This window comes from Choloepus didactylus, assembly GCF_015220235.1.
Source record: "Choloepus didactylus isolate mChoDid1 chromosome 24 unlocalized genomic scaffold, mChoDid1.pri SUPER_24_unloc2, whole genome shotgun sequence".
In the NCBI taxonomy this organism is placed as follows: domain Eukaryota; kingdom Metazoa; phylum Chordata; class Mammalia; order Pilosa; family Megalonychidae; genus Choloepus; species Choloepus didactylus.
In genome coordinates this window covers 565,831-583,723 of record NW_023637605.1, presented here as the reverse complement: position 1 = coordinate 583,723, position 17,893 = coordinate 565,831, and the positions used below count along the sequence as shown (strand labels likewise).

Below are 17,893 nucleotides of genomic sequence, written 5' to 3'. Positions count from 1 at the left end.
TGATCTCAGCAGTTCCACGTTTTCATGAGTGTTGTATGAAGTATGCCCAAAGACAGATTGCTCTGTGGTGTCCAGTCCACGCAGTTCCTGGCTTTTTACCTACTTTCCTGGAGGAGTAACTAAAACATACTCTCTTGTCTTTTAATATAGGCATTTAGGGCAATAAATTTCCCTGTCAGCACCACCTTTGCTGCATCCCATGAGTTTTGATAAGTTGTATTTTCATTGTCATTTACCTCGAGGTATTTACTAATTTCTCTTGTAATTTCTTCCTTTACCCACTGGTTTTCTAACAGGGTGTTGTTTAGCCTCCATATATTTGTGAATTTTATGACCTTCTGCCTTTTATTTATTTCCAACTTCATTCCATTGTGGTCTGAGAAAGTGTTTTGTATAATATCAATATTTTTAAATTTGTTGAGATTTGCTTTGTGACCCAACGTGTGGTCTATCCTAGAGAATGTTCCATGAGCACTTGAGAAAAAAGTGTATCCTGCTGTTGTTGGATGTAGTGCTCTATAAATGTCTGTCAAGTCTAGTTCATTTATCATAGAAGTCAGCATCTCTGTTTCTTTAGTGATCCTCGGTCTAGATGTTCTATCCATTGACGACAGTGGTTTATTGAAGTCTCCAACTATTATTGTAGAGGTATCTATTTCTCCTTTCAGTGATTGCAGTGTTTGCCTCATGAATTTTGGGGTATTCTGGCTTGGTGCATAAATATTTATGATTCTTATGTTTTCTTGATGAATTGACCCTTTTTTAAAAATATATAGTGTCCTTTGTCTCTTTTAATTGTTTCACTTTTGAAGTCTAAGTTGTCTGATATTAATATAGCTACTCTCGCTTTTTTCTGGTTGTTGTTTGCATGAAATATCTTTTTCCAACCTTTCACTTTCAGTCTATTTTTGTTCTTGTGTCTAAAGTGAGTTTCTTGTAGACAGCATATAGATGGGTCCTGTTTTTTCATCCATTCTTCCAGTCTGTGTCTTTTTATTGGGGAGTTTAATCCATTTACATTTAGTGTTATTACTGTAAGGGCAGTACTTTCTACTACCATTTTGTTTTTTGGAATTTATATGTCATATCTTATTTTTTTACTCTCTCTCCCTTTACCTTTCCTGATAATCTTCATTTCTGCACTCTTCTCCAACTCTGTCTCTCTCCTGTCTTTTCCTATCAGCCTGTAGCACTCCCTTTAGTATTTCTTGTAGTGCTGGTCTCTTACTCACAAACTCTCTCAGTGTCTGTTTGTCTGAAAATGTTTTAATCTCTCCCTCATTTTTGAAGGAAAGTTTTGCTGGATATAGAATTCTTGGTTGGCAGTTTTTCTCTTTCAGTATCTTAAATAAATCATGCCACTGTCTTCTTACCTCCATGGTTTCTGCAGAAAAATCTGTACATAGCCTTATCAACCTTCCCTTCTATGTGATGGATCGCTTTTCTCTTGCTGCTTTCAGAATCCTCTCTTTGTCTTTGACATTGGACAATCTGACCAGTAAGTGTCTTGGAGTAGGTCTATTGGGGTCTATTCTATTTGCGATACATTGTACTTCTTGAATCTCTAATTTTCTGTCTTTTATAAAACTTGGGCAATTTTCAGTGAATATGTCTTCTATTGCTCTTTTTGCCCCTTTTCCCCTCTCTTCTCCTTCTGGGATACCCCTAACATGTATATTTGTGTGTTTCTTGTTGTCACTCAGCTCCCTAAGATCCTGCTCATATTTTTCCATTTTTTTTCACCATCTGTTCTTTTGTGTGTATGGATTTGAATGACCTGTCTTCCAGTTCACTAATCCTTTCTTCTGCCTGTTGCCTGTTCAAATCTACTTTTGTGGCCCTCCATTGTGTTTTTCGTCTCCTCTATTGTGGCCTTCATTCCCATGAGTTCTGCCATTTGTTTTTTAAGTTTATGAATTCTTCTTTATGGTCATCCAGTGTTTTCTTTATATCCTTCAGCTCTTTTGCTATTTCTTCCTTCATTTCATTGAATTCATTTAGCATTAGTTGCCTCAACTCCTGTATCTCAGCTGAGCTATTAGTTTGTTCCTTTGGCTGGTCCATATTTTTGTGTTTCCTGGTATGGCTTGTTATCTTAAGTTGTCTAGGCATCTGATATTTTTGATTAGTTTATTTTGGAGCTTGTTTTCTATCTTTTACCTAGTGGTTTCCTTGTTGGTTGGCTTTGTTCTCTGGCCTCTGTTATTCAGTTCAACTTATTCTAGACCTCTAACTTAGGTTCTATTTAGTCGATCAGAATTTTTCCCCTCTTGTTTTTTCTGTTTCTTGCATTAGGCTGGGAAAATCTGACTAGGATCAACCATATCTGAGGAGATCCACTCACAAAAAGGCTACATAGAGGCAGGGAGGGCCAGGTCCCACTGGGGGGTTATGGAGTTTTCCTGAGAATGAGACCCTCCTATGAGGCCTTTAGAATTGGTGCTTTTCCTTTCTTGCCCAGCAGGTGGCACTTGCCAGCCCGCAGCTCTCCCCCCAGTGTAAGGAGGTATTGAGACTTTAGTTCTCCTGGTGACTCTGATCCTGCCGGGGTTGTAGCTGACTGAAACTGGAATCTGAATTCCAGCCCCCGGGGTCTGAGTTCCCAAAAAGAGGACTGCCAGTTGAGCTGGACCTCCCTCCACTCTCCCAATCCTCAGAACTCCAGTTGTCTCTCAAGGGCACTATCCCCTTCTCCCCTCTCCTCTTTGGGACATCTCCAGGTAGATTCCTTTGTCAGTCTGAGTTGCCAATTAAAGACAGGGGTGGAGACCTTCAGTAGTGAATAGGGAACTCAAAGACACTGTGGGTACTCTGTCCCCCACCAAGCCCAGCCTTGTCCCTCAACCTGGGCTTTCCGATAGAAAATAACCACATATGTTACTTTTAGATTTAAAAAAAATGGAAAAGAAAAACAAGAAAAAGGAAAAAAGAAGAAAAAAAAGGAATCCCTTTTAAAAGTCTTTCCCCAGCCTGGAAGTTTTGTCACTGTCAGAATAGAGCATTTAAAGATACACCTTGGGCTTTTGTCTGATAATTACTCTCCAACAGCTTCAGTTCCACCCCTGCCGGGGGGGGGGGGGCTACTGAAATGCAAAAAGATAAGGGATTGGTGAGAAGCCAGAAGGGACAAAATGTAGGTGGGAAAAAATGGCTTTTTTGGAGTCTGAGAATGGGTGCCAGCTTTTACGTGCCCCCACTTCTTGGAACCCAGTCCTTCTTTAGCACCCCCAGCTCCCAAAATTAGTTAATTAATTTTTTATTTAATTCTGCACTTGAGGCTGGGTTGAGCCCCTCTTCTTGCCCTCAGCAGATTGCTGTTTTTTGGGTTTTTTTTTCCCCTTTCAGGGAGCCAGCAGCACGACAGTCTGTGAGATCTGTGTGGGTAGGGGCACCAGATCCCTGGTCTGGGGAACTTATGGTGTTTGCTGCTATCTCAGCTTTTCCTCCAATTTCAAACTTGCATCTGATGTGTGACTGGTTACTGGAGACCCCGAAAACACTGTTTCATATAGTTCTTGGGTAATTGCCAGCTGCTCTAGGGGAGAGACGAAATTCCACATCTCACCACTCTGCCATCTTGCTCTGCCCTCTGCCCAACAGCTTGTATTTTTGACATTCATTTATTCTACCTCTTTTAAAAATATTCTTATATTTGTACATTTAATCTCTACCATTGACCACTCTATGTTTCGCTTAGTTATACAATCCCAGTCTTCATCTTCTATCTTTCCTTCTGGTGTCACACATGTGCCCAGCTCTCCACTTTCAACCACACTCATACTCACCTTTGTTCAAAGTATTACAATATTGTGCTATCACACAGTACTATGCTATCCATGTCTGGGTCTATACAATCAATCCTGTTGAACTTTATGTACTTACTCAGCATCAAATGCCCATTTTCTAACTTCTTTCTATCTCCTGATAACCTGTGTTCTCAACTTTAACTCTCAAATTTCACTCATCAATGTTAGTTCATATTAGTGAGTCCAATAGAGTCTGTCCTTCTGTTTCTGGTTAATTTCACTCAATGTGATGTCTACTGACTACCATTTTGTCTTTTGGATTTTATATGCCATATCTTATTTTAATTTTTTCTTTCTTTCTCTTTTTACTCTTAGTTGTAGTCTTCATTTCTACTTTCTTCTCCAAACCTCTTTCTCCTGTCTTTTCCTATCTGCCTGCAGTGCTCCCTTTACTATTTCTTGTAGAGTGTGTCTCTTGCTCACAAATCTTCTCAGTGTCTGTTTGAAAATATTTTAAACTCTCCATTTTTTTTGAAGGACAGTTTTGCAAAACATAAAATTCTTGGTTGGCAGCTTTTCAGTATCTTAAATATATCATGCCACTGCCTTCTTGCCTCCATGGTTTCTACTGAGAAATCTGCACATAGTCTTATTGAACTTCCTTTGTATGTGATGGCTGGCTTTTCTCTTGCTGCTTTCAGAATTGTCTTTGTCTTTGGCATTTGATAATCTGAATATTATGGGTCTTGGAGTAGGTCTATTAAGATCTATTCTCTTTGGTGTATGCTGAGCTTCTTTGATCTGCAATTTTATGTCTTTTGTAAGAGATGGGATATTTTCAGTGATTATCTCCCCCATTATTCTGTCTGCCCCTTCCCCCTTCTCTTCTTCTGAGACACCCATGACACATATATGCATGTCCTTCATGTTGTCATACAGTGCCCTGAGACCCTGCTTATGTTTTACCATTCTTTTCCCTATCTGTTGTTTTGTGTGTAGGATTTCATATGCATTGTCCTCTAGTTCCTAAATACTTTCTCCTATCTCTTCACATCTGCTATTGTATGTCTTCATTGTGTATCTCATCTCTTCTATTGTGCCCTTCATTCCTGTAAGTTCTGCCAATTGTTTTTTCAAACTTTCAAGTTCTTCCTTATTTTCGTCCAAAGTCTTCTTTATATACTTGATCTCTTTTGCCATATCTTCCCTCAACTCATTGATTTGATTTTTGAATTGATTTAGCGTATTTGTTTGAAGATCTTTACTTAGTTGTTTGAACTCCTGTATCTCATTTGAAGTGTAAAGTTTATCCCTTTGACTGGGCCATAACTTCATTTTTTCTAGTGTGATTCATAATTTTTTGTTGTCTAAGCATCCGGTTTCCTTGATTAGCCCGGCCAGATTTTCCCAGACCAGATGGGCCCAAGGGTCAGGAAGAGGGTGTATATCAGGTTTCCCAGAAGATGAGACCCAGCAAGTTGTCAGAATATCCTGTGAAGCCTCTAGACACTGTGCTTTTTGAATCCTGCCAGCAGGTGGTGCTTGTCAGGCCGCAGCTCCCCAGCGGTGTAAAAAGGCATGTTGCCTTTAATTCTCAGTAGACCCTGTTCCTGCCAGGGGCTGAGAGTGTCAGAAGCCAAGCTTAAGCTGTTTCTGTCTCTTTTTTTCCCCAGGCCCTGGGGTCTGAGTTCTCTGAGGGAGGGCAGCCATTTGAACTGGGCCCCATCTCCTCCTTTTCTTAGGAAAGACAAGCCCTTTAGGGGGTTGTCTTCTGCACTTGACTTCTTCCTTTGAATCTCTATCTTAACTCCACTCTTGCCTGGGTCAGCACTGACAATTGAAAATGACTGAGGCTTTCTCTAATGAGATGCTCAGAATGAGAGGGGAAAATGAAAAAAGAAGGAAATCCCCTTTTTAGAGTCAGTCCCCAGCCCCCCAGTTACCAATCAAGAACTGGAGTTGGTGCCCAGTTCTGTGTACCCATTGTCTTGGGAAACAGCCCTTTTCAAGTATTCTGAGCTCAGCTGATTCCAAAATCCTGTGTTTTTATTTATTTATATATTTTTTTCTCAACAGCCCCATTTCCTCTGTGCCAGGAGAAACCTCCACATTCCTTTTTTGCTTGCTCCAGGTTTATCTGTGCTTGTAGCTTGTATTCAGTAGTCCAAATTCTTTAATTAAAACCACAATTGGAGCTTGATTGAGCTATCTTCCCTTCCTCATAGAAGACTGCTTCTTTTTCCCAGAGGGAAGTTTTCCAACTCAGCCTGCCATGCCAGTGGGGGAGAGGCACCAGTTCTGCAGTTTGGAGAGCTTTACTTACAGTTCTTAATCTGTGATCTTAGCTGTTCCACAAATTCCATACTGGTGTACAATGTTTGTTTGGTTACAGATGGCCCCCAACAGTTGTTCTATACTATTTACTAGTTGTTCCTGGCTATATGCTTTTTGTTCCAGAGGACTAACTAAATTCCAGCCTCCCCATGACACCATCTTGCCCTGCCTCACAAATTGATTTTTGACAAGGCTGCCAAGTCCACTCTATTGGGAAAGAATAGTCTCTTCAATAAATGATGCTGGGAGAATTGGATATCCACATGCAAAAGAATGAAAGAGAACCCTTATCTCAGACCACATACAAAAATTAAATAAAAATGGATCAAAGACCTAAATATTAGAACCAGGACTAAAAAACTCCTAGAAGAAAATGTAGGAAAACATTTTCAGGAACTTGTGTTAAGCAATGGTGTCTTAGATTTTATACCCAAAGCACAGTAACAAAAAGAAAAACCATGCAAATGGGGCTCCTCCTCAAAATTAAAAACATTTGCACCTCAAAAGACTTTGTCATGAAAGTGGGAAAATAACATACTGAATGGGAGAAAATATTTGGAAGTCACATGTCTGATAAGGCTTTAATATCCTAATATATAAAGACACCCTATAACTCAGCAATAATGAGCTTAACAACTCAATTAAAAAATGGGCAAAACCTTGAATAGACATTTTTTCCAATGAGGAAATACAAATGACTAAAAAGCACATGAAAAGATGCTTAACATCACCAGCTAGTAGGGAATTCCAAATCAAAACCCAATGGGATATTATTTCACACCCACTAGAATGACTACTATTAAAACAACAGAAAATTATGTTGGAGGGGATGTGGAGACATACAAACACTCATTCACTGCTGGTGCCAATTTGAAATGGTGCAGCTTCTGTGGAAGACATTTTGGCAGTTGCTCAGATAGTCAATGTAGAATTTCCCTATGACCCTGCAATCCCACTTCTAGGTATATAAACTGAAAAATTGATAGCAGGGGTTCATTCAGATATTTGAATACTGATGTTCATAGCAATGTTAGTCACAATTGCCAAAAGATTGAAGCAATCCAAGCGTTCATCAACCTATGAATGGATAAATAAAATGCTATATATACACACCATGGAATATTGTCCAGCCATAAGAAGTTATGAAATTTTGATACATGCAACAACATGGAAGAACCATGAAAACATCATGTTGAGTAAAATACACCAGACACAAATGGATAAATGTATGATCTCATCTATGTGAAATAATTAGAATAAGCAAACTCATAGAGTTAGAAACTAGAATATAGATTACCAGGTGATAGACTGGGGTTAGAGAATGGGGAATTGATGTTTAATTTGTTGTAGTTTGATTGTCAAGGTTTGGAAATGTAGGTGGTGATGGTAGCACATTATTGTCAATGTAAATAACAGCACTGAATTATGTAAGTGGATGTAGTTGAAGGTGGATGTTTTAGGTCCTGTATGTTACTAGAATGAAAGTTAGAAGATAAAACATGGGATTTTATAACACAGTGAACCCTGTTGTGGATTATGGACTGGGGTTAATAGTACAAGCTTAAGAATGTTCTTTCACGAAGAAATGTACAACACAAATACAAGGTGTTAATAACAGGGTGGTATATGGGAAAAACATACCAAATGCAAACTATGAAATATAGTTAATAGTGCTATTTTAATATTCTTTCATCTGTTGTAACACTGTATTTTTTACGTGATTTTTCTGTAACCCTACAACTTCTCTATTTTAAAAAAATAGGACATATTTCACAGGACTGTGTCTTGGGTGTTTTAAATGAGGCAATCCATGTAAGTTGCTTCACACAGTGCCTGGATCATAGAATCTCTCAATAAATGCTGGCTACTAATGTTAAAAAATAGTACAATTATTAAAAAGTACTATCATCCATTGTAACTAATGTTCCAAACCAATGCACGAAGTTGTTGGTGGGATGGTGTGTGGGAATCCTGTATTCTATGCATGCTTATTCTGTAAACCCACAACTTCTGTAATAAAAAAAAATTAAAAAGAATATTCCCAAATGCAATTAACCATTTAATTACTTAAAAATCAAACAAATATTATTTAATTAAATCCTATCCCAATTTTGTTTTCTGAGTAACTTTTTATGACAATGTGGCATTCAATGTAGATTGTCTGCAAAGTGAAAATGTGTTAATAATGATGACTCTAGTATTCTAATCCCCTAAGTTTCAATACAGGGAAAATTGTGGATAATTGCTATGCCATCATTTTTGTGACTTAACCCACCATATAATGCTATTCAGTCCTTCCTTTGAATGTGCACAAAAAATTCCAGTATAAAATGAGATTTTGCTTTCTATAATCCTGTCATAAAATGATTGAGTCAGCTTTGTGGGATCATCAAATGTATTTTAATGCTTTGTGGGGAGAATATCCATATATTTAGTGAACATTTTTCCCAACAATAAAAGCTTAGCACAACCATGGTTGGTTCTGTGGATATAGGATACAGGGGAAGAATGGGTGAATATTCCAGATGTCTTCCTTGGATTGATTCTGCATGTTTTAAAGACAGAAGTAACACATCTTGATACCCTACCACCCTAACCTGAGGTAGATAAGGAATAGAGAAGCCTTACTCTTAACCCTGCCAATTATATACATTTTAACTCTTTTTTCCTTTTTATCTTCTTTTTGGGCTTTTAAGCATACTTTTTTAGTGGGGATACATATAACCTAGGACTTTATCCATTTAGCAGCAAAGGGGTGGCCTGGGGCTGTGGCTGTGACAACAGCCATGTTCAGAACACCTCAAGATGTTCTCATCTTCCTGCAGACCCACAATCTGGCTAGCCACCGTGGCTTCTGTCCACCCTCCCATATCTCCTTACCACCAGCAACTTCCTGCATTTGGGGTCACTAGTATAATCCTCAAAACATGACTGACAATCTCAAGCCAGGAGACCTCATTTTTGCCAAGATGAAGGGTTATCCACTGGCCAACTTGAGTAGATGAAGTTCCTGATGGAGCTGTAATGTGACCCACAAACAAACTCATTATTTTTTGGAACTCATGAGACTACTTTTTGTTGGACCAAAGGATATGTTTCCTTACTCTGAAAATAAGGAAAAGTATGGCAAGCCAAATATACAAAAAGGTTTTACGACGGTTTATGGAAATTCAGTAATCTGAAGGTCAAATTTTCAAGTCAACAGGTCTTAACTAAATAATCAAATGCATCATCTGATGTTGAAGTTAAAGAATAAGAAACTAGTGTTTCAAAGGAAGATACTGATCATGAAGAAAAAAACAGCAATGAGGATGTAATGAAGGCAATTGATATAACCACTCTAAAAGCTGTTAAAAGAGGGAGAAAGAGAAAGGCATAACAATAAGTAGAAACTGAGGAAGCAGGAGTAGAGACAACAGCAAGGCATCTGTTAATTTAAAAGTAAGTTCAAAAAGAGAATGGCCTGCAACTATATAAGTCAAGATACCAAAACCAAAGAGCAGACTCAAAATCGGTCTTTGGTGAGTGACTTTGTAACTGAAGAAGACGAAAGAAAAAGGGGGAGAAAAACAACCTAAAATACAGCTAAAAAAAGGTGAAGAGGGCCAGAAGGAAGAGGGTAAGCTAAGAAGAGAGTCAGACAAAAAAGAGGGACAGAAAAGCTGAATCAAATAGGGAAGAAATGTAGCTAAAGTGGGGGCTACATCAACCTCTGATTCTGAAGGAGACAATCAAGAAGGTGAAATGGAGAGAAAAGGTGAAACAAACTTTCAGGATGCTCATGAAAGAAATATACTAAGAGGCCAATATGAGTCAGAAGCAACAGATAGAAAACACAAACAAGAGGAACAAATGGAAACTCAGCAACAAACAACATGTAATTTACAGTAATGAAAAAAATATATCTGATTTTGGGTTTGAAGCATCCAGAGACTGAGAAGAGAATACAAGTGGAGCAAACAGGAGATGAAGATTTTGATAGAAGCTCTCTGGACTGAATTTCCCCCTTACTCCCCTTGGTGGAAGAATGTCCCAGATTCTAAATTGGGGACTTTGGTATTCTGTAAGGTACACACTACATATTAAGATTGGCCATCATTCCTGTTAAAATTCTTTACCAAGCTTAAATGAAGCTTTGTGTCTTTGAAAGTTACACCAAGCTCAGATAAAGATGGTAGATGTGCATTAACATTTCATTTAGAAAATTTAAAAACTCATTTTGAAGTTAGGTATTAAACTAGAATAACTATTATACCCCTGAGAATGGGGTAGTTGTGTCCTTCTCCTTGGCACTCTTTTAATGTTTAATTCTATAGAATGTTGCTAATTGTTTTGTTTTTAATCCTGAGAGATTAAACAGTAGATTTGTTAAGAAAAAATGAAATTTACAAGAAAAATTTCATGATAAATTTTAAAAGTAATTTAAAAATTTAAAAAGCAAACGTGAGTCTGTCTGTCCCTAAGGGATGGATCTCCTTGTGTAGACCAAATCATGTATCTGAGCCTATAAGGCTCAAGATAGTAGTATACTGACCACATCAGTGAGTTCCATGTCAGTGAGGCTCTGGTAGATGGGAGGACACTTCAACTAGTGGAACTATAACCTGAGGACAGGCTTCTACACACTCTGCTATAACCCAGTATTCATCTCTCCCCCATCAAAGTTCACTTCTCACCAATATATTTTGGAAAATTGAGAGCATAACTCAAGTTCAACTAAAGACTACATATCTTTGTCATTAAATCTTCCCAGACATTCTCATCTCTACTCCGGGCTACATAATCACTCTCTGCTGGTCCACATCAACATTTATAATATCAGAACTATGCTTCCCTTAAATTACTACTGCTAAACTAGTCCAGGTAGGAAGTTCTGCATAAAAGGTCACAGTTCTCTTTCTTTTACTATTCTTTAACTTCTTTCAGCCAAAGACCATATAGGTATAACAAATTTTAATGAAGCATTGGAGGTTAATGAAGGGAATGACAAGTTAGATGAAAAAAATTAATCCTATGGTAAACATGACTTAAATGTATGTTTTAAATATACTCTAATTATCCTTGAAGGGACTTCCAGAAAAGCTCCTTAGAAATTAATAAAATAAGCCAGGCACAAAAGGACAAATACTGTATGATCTCAATGATAGGAAATAATTAGAATAAGTAAATTCATAGAGTCAAAAACTAGGATACAGTTTACCTGGGACAGGGATTGGGGTAGGGAATGGAAAATTAAGGCTTAATTTAAAGAATTTCTGTTTGGAGTGATGGAAAAGTTTTGGTAATGGATAGTGGTGATGGTGGCACAATATTATGAACATAATTAACATCACTGAATTATATATTTGAGTGTGGTTAAAAGGGGAAATTTTAGGTTATATATATGCTACTAGAATAAAAATTAAAACAAAAAATAAGGAACATACAACACAGTGAGCCCTATTTTAACCTATGGATTAATTATAATTTTACATTAACTATAATACTACAATTATAATAACAAAGGCACCACACTAATGCAAGTTGCTAATAATAGGGGGGAGATACGTGGACTCTGTATTTTCTGCATGATTTCTATGTAAACCTACAATTTCTCTAATAAAATATTTATACTAATAAAAAAAGTGGGGGAGTTAAATCAGTGCCTGGCTTGGAGCAGCAGCAGCAGCAGTAGCAGTAGCAGCTGTGGCCACCTAGGGTTTTCTCTGGCCAGTGTTGATTACACCAGTCTGCAAGCATGGGGAATATTTTTGCTAACCTCTTCAGTGGACTTCTTGTAAAATATGAAATGTGTATTCTCATGGTTGGCCTCGACACTGCAGGAAAGACTACTGTTTTGTACAAACTGAAACATGGTGAATAGTAATTACTAGTCCCACTATAGAGTCCAGTGTGGAAACTTAGAGTACAAAAACATCAGCTTCACTGTGTGGGACATGGTTAGCCAGGATAAGATCTGGCCTCTGTGGCATCACTAATTCCAAAACACATAAGGTCTTATATCTTTGTGGTCAACAGCACTTACTGAGAGCATGTGAACAAGGCCAGAGAAGAATTCATGAGAATGTTGGTGAAAGACGAACTCAGGGTTGCTGTCTCACTAGTGTTTGCTAACAAGCAGGATATTCCCAATACCACAAAAACTGCTGAAATCACAGATAAACTAGTATAGCATTCTCTGTGCCATAGAAACTGGCACATTCAGGCCACCTGTGCCATGAGTGGGGATGGGCTTTACAAAGGACTGGATTGGCTGTCCAATGTGTCCTCCTCCCTCTTCCTTCTCTCCCTTTCACTTCCTCCTCTTTGTCCACTGCTTTACTCTCATGTGGCAAACTGTGCTACTCTGTGGTATTGAGTACCAGAAGTGGTTTCTGTGGGTTTTGGTCACAGTATATATTGCACCATGCTGTAAATGTGGCAGATACAGCCTGCAAACAGGTTTTTTTTTTAATGTAAATAGTTTTTGTTTCCAATAAGGCTGTTTCTGGTACTCCTATGAAATATTATTCAGCTTTTTTATTGTAAAAAAGGAAAATCAATTATCTTTTTAGTGCTGAGAAGGGATTTCAGGCACACTGGCCTGGGCTTCCAGGGGTTACTGTGTTAGAAGAGCGAAGAGCACCTCTTCTTGGCTTTAGATCTGGGTTGAAATCCATTTTGGTGGTTGTTTTTTAACCCTAACTCATTGCATTTTAAAAATAGTTAAAAATAAAAGATAAGGAGAATACTTGAACACACAGAAGGGAGAAATATGCCTAGTGTAGGTTTTGCAGTAACAACCTGAATACTAGTCCGATTGTGTTTCCCTTTGGGAAGGTGAGAGAAGGTGATAAAAATCAAATCCATGATCAAATTTTGCATAGTCACAATAGGGAGCCCTGTAATTATGCTTTGTCTTTGTATCATCTTATATTTCAGAGAGTTTGTGCTCATGTGGTTACCTAGGAAACCATCTGAGAACAGCACCCCTCCATCCAGTTGCTGGGCCCCAGACTTCACCACTCTGGCAAGGCCACTGGTGTTGGGCCACTCAAGGACACACAAGATGGCCTATGGGGTGGGTCACGGGCATGAGAGCAGTCTCTGGCTCTCAGTTTAGAAAAAAGCAAGGAACCACTGCCTTTTATTTTTGGTCAGGTGTGTGGTGCTTTAGTTTGAAACCACTTGCCAGAGCAGAAAGCCTGTTATTCCCAGCATTTACTCAGAACAGATCTTTTGGGGAATCTAGGGTCTCACCAACAGAAATACATGCAAGTTTGGAGAGTCATTCCACTCTAGAATGCACAGTCTGTTGCAGAGCAAACCTGTCTGTACATGTGTGAAGTAGCTTTCACTCCCTCCTTCTGCCAGGGTTGGATTTGCTGTCAGAAAAAGATGACCTCTATCCATTTTTTCTTTTCTATTTTGACAAACACTGAAGAAGCTGGAGCCGTTAAACTTTATCTTGGGGAAAAACAACCTCAGAACCGCTTTCTTTGGTGCTGTGGAACCTCTTACTGCTTTCAGCATACAATTATTAATCAACTATTTGTATACTTATTTTCAGTTTTCATTTTGACAAACAAGCACTGTAATTATATTTATTACAATAAAAAAAACTTTAAAAAAGTGCAGGACACCAATTGGCATCGTCACGGGTTTTTCTCTTTATGTGTCAAACCTATGATCTCTGTTAGAAGAGCCCTGAGACTTATCAGGTCATGATTCAATTGGTTTGGGCTTCATCAAGTAACCTCCCACTCAATTAAGATTATAGGGATAGAAAATAGTTTAAAAATAAAGAGCACTCAAGACAAGAATTCAAATTTAACACATTTTTACTAAAGGATAATTTAAGGTAAAAGGAACAAGTTTACAATGTGAAAATTCATTGATATATTACCAAGCCTGGGAGTCTCCACTCCTCCAGACACAACTGGACATGAGATCAGAAAGCTTCACCTAGTTTGGGTTACAGAAAATTTATAGCATCTTCATTTAGAGTATCTTTAACTGTCATATTCTATTTTTACATTAAATGATGCACTGTGAACAGAAGTGACTCACAAAGCAAAGTGTCTTGATCCACATGAGTGGTTCAAAATGAAAGGAGGGAGCTGTAAAGAAGATGGCAGCATAGAGAGGTGTGGTAGTTAGTTAGTCCCCCCTGGAACAACTAATAAACAACCAGGAACAACTAGTAAATAATCTGGAATAACTGCTGGGGGACAAACATGACTGCCCACACATCATACACCAACCTGGATTGGGAGGAATGCTGAGATTGCAGCATAAAGTCTGTAAGTAAACACTGTGGACCTGTGCCAAGAGCCCCTCCTGCATGGCATCCCAAACTGCAAGACCTCACTGTGATAGAGGGCAGCACCCTCTGAAAAAGAGAATATACCTCAGTCCAGCTACAACTAGGGTTTTGATTAACAAACGTGGACTGCTCAATACAAGCTACAAATCCCCAAAAAGCAGACAGGGGCTTTTAGTGACAACTGACCTTAAAGAGCTGGCAGACTTCTCTGTGCCGGGAGGGGGAGCCCAGAGGATCAGGTGCTATCTCTGGTCGGTGGGTGAAGCTGGGGAGACCGTGGACTGGCCCAGAAGGGGGGGCTTTCTGTCCCTTTTTCCCTCTCTCAACCTGGGTGGCTCAGAGGAAAAAGCAACAGCCATTTTCTGTTCACAGCTCTCTGACCCAGACAAGGGTGGAGACAGCAGAGTCAGAGAGACAAAGAGCCTATTTAAATGCAAATGAAACTCCCTAGGGGCTGTATCTTCCCTAAGAGGAAGGAGGTGGTACCCAGCCATACTACCAATCTCCCATTCAGAACCAGGCCCCAGAGCCTGGGGGAAAACAGCCAAAACAGAAACTAAGGACTAAGGGGGCCACACCTCCTTACACCATCAGGAGTGACAGGCTGACAGGTGCCAACTGCTGGGCAGGTTAGGAATAGCACACCAGCTTGAGGCATCACAGGGTGTGTCCATCTTCTAAGACACACCATCAGGGATACCTGATACTGAATATTGCTTGCTTCTGAGATCTGAGCCCATTCTGGTCTGGGAATACCTGATTGGGGTAGCCAAGGAAACTAGATGCCTAGAAAACAGAAAACTACAACCTACAATAAGAAAAACAAAGTCATGTCTCAGTCAAAGGAACAAACTTACACTTCAACTGTGATATAGGAATTTAAACAACTAATGCTAAATCAATTCAAAAAGTTTAGGGAATTTATGCCAAAAGAGATGAAGTGTTTAATGAAAACAATGGGCAAATATAAGGTAGAAATCAAAAGTTTGGAAAGACAACTGGCAGAATCTATGGAAATGAAAGGCACAACACAAGAGATGAAAGATACAATGAAGACATGCAACAGCAGATATCAAGAAGCAGAAGAAAACACTCAGAAACTGGAGAACAAGAACCTGAAATCCTACACTTAAAAGAACACGTAGGGGAAATAACGGAAAAATATGAGCAACAGCTCAGAGAATCAAATGACAACATGAAACACATGAATGCATGGGTCTTGGGTGTCCCAGAAGGAAAAGAGAAGGGAAAAGGGGCAGAAGTAATAATAGAGGAAATATTCAATGAAAATCTCCCATCTCTTATGAAAGACATAAAATTACAGATCAAAGAAGTGCAGCAAACCCCAAACAGAAGAGATTTGAAAAGGCCTGTGCCAAGACACTTAATAATCAGATTATCAAATGTCAAAGACAAAGAGAGAATCGTGAAAGCAGCAAGAGAAAAGTGATCCATCACATACAAGGGAAGGTTGATAAGACTATGTGTGGCTTTCTCAGTAGAAACCACGGAGGCAAGAAGGAAGTTGTGTGATATATTTAAATACTGAAAGAGAAAAACCACCAACCAAGAATCCTATATCTGGAAAAATTGTCTTTCAAATATGAGGGAGAATTTAAATATTCTCTGACAGACAATGATAGAGTTTGTGAACAAGATACCTGCACTACAGGAAATACTAAAGGGACCACTAAAGATGGGAAAAGACAAGAGTGAGAGGTTTGGAACACAACTTTGGGTGATGGTAGCACAGCAATGTAAGTACAATGAACAAAGATGACTATGTATATGGTTGAAAGGGGAAGGTGAGGAGCATGTGGGACACCAGAATGAAAGACAAAAGATAAAGACTGGGACTGTACAACTCAGTAAAACCTAGGGTGCTAAACGATTGTGATAAAATGTACAAACATGTTTTTACATGAGGGAGAACAAATGAGTGTCAACCTTGCAAGTTGTTAAAAATAGGGTTGTATTGGGGGAAAAATACAATCAATGCAAACTAGAAACTATAATTAACAGAAACATTGTATTATGCTTCCTTTAATGTAAGAAAGGCAATATACAAAAGCTAACTGTATATAAGAGGGGGGCATAAGGGAGGGGTATGGGACTCTTGTCATTGATGATGTTGTCTGACTCTTTATTCTACTTTAGTTTAATGCTGTCTTTCCTTTTGTTGCTAGCTAGCTGTCATGTTTTTTTTCTTTCTTTTTTCTTTTTCTTTTGTCTCTCTACCTTCTTTGACTCTTCTTCCTTCTTTGTGGAAGAAATGGAGATGTCCTCATATAGATAGTGATGATGGTGATGATACTTAAATACATGACTATACAGAGAACCATCAATTGTTTACTTAGGATGGAAGGTATGGGGTGTGAACAAAACCATCTTAAAAAATGAGTTGATGAAGAAACCTTGATGACACTATATTGAGTGAAATAACTGAGACATGTAAGGACAATTATTGCAGAGTCTCACTGATATGAACTAATTATAATATGTAACTTCATGGACATGAAATATAAGTTACCAGGATATAGAACCAGGCTAAAGAATGGGGAGCGGTTGCTTATTATGAACAGAATGTTCAACTCGCTTGAATGTGTTTGAAAATGGACAGAGGTGATGGTAGCACTTTGTGAGAATAACTAACATTGCCAAATGGTGTGTGAATGTGGTGGAAAGGGGAAGCTCAGAGCCATATGTGTCACCAGAATGAAAGTTAGAGTTTAAAAGATGGGAATGTGTAAAACAGTGAATCCTGTGGTGGGCAATGTCCGTGAATAACTGTACAAATATTGGAAATCTCTTTAGTGAACTAGAACAAATATATGACACTAGGACTAGAAGTTAATAATAGAGGGGCATATAAGGAGAATTGTTTACCTATTGGAAACTATATAGTATGGTTAGTAGTATTTTAACATTCTGCCATCAACAGTAATGAATGTACTATAACAATACTGAGTCAATAATGGAAGGGGGTGGTTAGGAGTATGGGAGGATTTAAGTTTTCTTTTTTGTCTCTATTTCTTTTCTATAGTAATGAAAATGTGTTCTAAAAACTCAAAAAGAATTAATTGTGGTGATGGATGCACAGCTGTATGATGTTACCATGGGCAACTGACTGTACACTTTGGATCTTTGGATAATCTTACAGAATGTGAACAATCTCAATAATATATTGTGCTGGTTTGAATGTATTATGCCCCCCAAAACACCATTATCTGTCATGTAATCTTGTGTGGGCAGATGTATCAGTGTTGATTAGACTGTAATTCTTTGAGTGTTTCCATGGAGATGCGACCCACCCAGCTGTGCGTGATGACTCTGATTGGACAATTTCCATGGAGGTGTTACCCCCATCCATTCAGGGTGGGTCTAAGTGAAATCACTGGAGCCATATAAATGAGCTGACAAACAGAAGGAACTCAGTGCAGCTGAGAGTGATATTTTCAAGAGGAGCTGCAGCCTAGAGAGGAATGTCCTGGGAGAAAGCCATTTTGAA

At 38.6% G+C, this 17,893-nt stretch overlaps 2 pseudogenes; both read left to right on the top strand.

Moving 5' to 3' along the window:
- The first annotated feature begins 9,007 nt into the window (after window positions 1-9,007).
- LOC119525175 lies at window positions 9,008-9,971 on the top strand (annotated as a pseudogene).
- Window positions 9,972-11,817: 1,846 nt separating this feature from the next.
- LOC119525159 lies at window positions 11,818-12,438 on the top strand (annotated as a pseudogene).
- The last annotated feature ends 5,455 nt before the right edge of the window (window positions 12,439-17,893 follow it).